The 1,147-nt window shown below is 61.3% G+C and overlaps 1 protein-coding gene across 1 annotated transcript in view; it reads left to right on the top strand.

Moving 5' to 3' along the window:
- LOC104984196 (sodium/glucose cotransporter 1-like) overlaps positions 1 to 1,147 on the top strand; it is a gene marked incomplete at its 5' end in the record, with an annotated part of 19,173 nt that overhangs the window by 1,451 nt on the left and 16,575 nt on the right. The gene's annotated exons all lie outside the window — the stretch shown is intronic.

Here is a 1,147-nt window from a genome sequence, read left to right as displayed (position 1 = left end):
GACGCTGCCTGCAGCCGCGGCTGGGTCTGTGTGGGGCTGAGGCCCGGCCTCGGGGAGGCCGCCGTGGGCGACACGTGCGAGCCCTCCTGGGTGCCAGGTGCGTCAGCCTCTCAGCCCAGGGGCGGCATGTGTGGAACCCCAGAACAACCCATGTTCTTTCCATTCAGCACCACGCAAACGTCCCCGCTTCCATGAAGAAGCGTCCTAATTTTGTGATGTCCCTTACCCAACTCCAGCCCCGTTTCACTGGCTGCACTGCCTCTGGGCACGAGGTCTGTTTATCCCTTACACCTTTATGGGGAGAAGGCACGGCAGCCCACTCCAGCATTCTTGCCCGGAGAACCCCACGGACAGAGGAGCCTGGCAGGCTGCAGTCCGCGGGGTCACATAGAGTCGGACACGACCGAGCGACGAACGTGTGCTACACCTTCATGGCGCACGTACTCCGACAGCGCGGCCACTGGGCAGAGCCGCCGCTCCCTCGAGTCTTGTGCCGCGGTGTTCTGCCGCAGTGTCCGACAGCCCCGGCAGACCAAGGGGCACGTGCGGGAGACGTGGCTCAGCGTGGTCCAGCCGCCAGTCTGCCCCGGAGACTTGCTGCTCTTAGCGCTGACTCCTTCCAGTCCCAGCAGAGAGGCGTGCTCCATCCCCGCATCCCAGGCCTGCTCTCTGGCTGTCAGGCGGCGCTTTCTGGAGCCTCATAGGTGGTGCCCCCTCAGAGGGTAGAAAACAGGCCCCATGGGACTTCCCTTGTGGCCCAGTGGTTAAGACGCTGCCCTCCAGCATAGGTTCGGTCCCTGGTCAGGGAGCTGAGATCCCCGGTGCCTCTCAGCCAGAAAACCAAAACATAAACAGAAGTAGTATCGTAACACGTTCAGTAAAGACTTTAAAAAATGATCCGCGTTAAAAAAAAAAAGTTTGTAAACTATATAAAAAAAAAATAGTCCCCTCCTCCATGCTCCCTAGGACCCGAGTCCCCTGGGCTTGGCAGCCCTGCCTCCACAGTCCCCCTGCACAGCACAGACCACCCCACCTACTGAGGAGGAAGACTGGGCAGAATCCTGCAACTCCTGGACTCTAGAGGTGGCTTGGGGGGTGGTGGAGGGCGGCAGGATGCAGGAAGAGCCAGCCTCCCCCGCCCGCCCCC

Source organism: Bison bison, unplaced genomic scaffold, assembly GCF_000754665.1.
Source record: "Bison bison bison isolate TAMUID 2011002044 unplaced genomic scaffold, Bison_UMD1.0 scf7180017845352, whole genome shotgun sequence".
Lineage (NCBI taxonomy): Eukaryota > Metazoa > Chordata > Mammalia > Artiodactyla > Bovidae > Bison > Bison bison.
The sequence above is the reverse complement of the archived record's forward strand: the minus strand, read 5'-3'. Positions and strand labels throughout refer to the sequence as shown.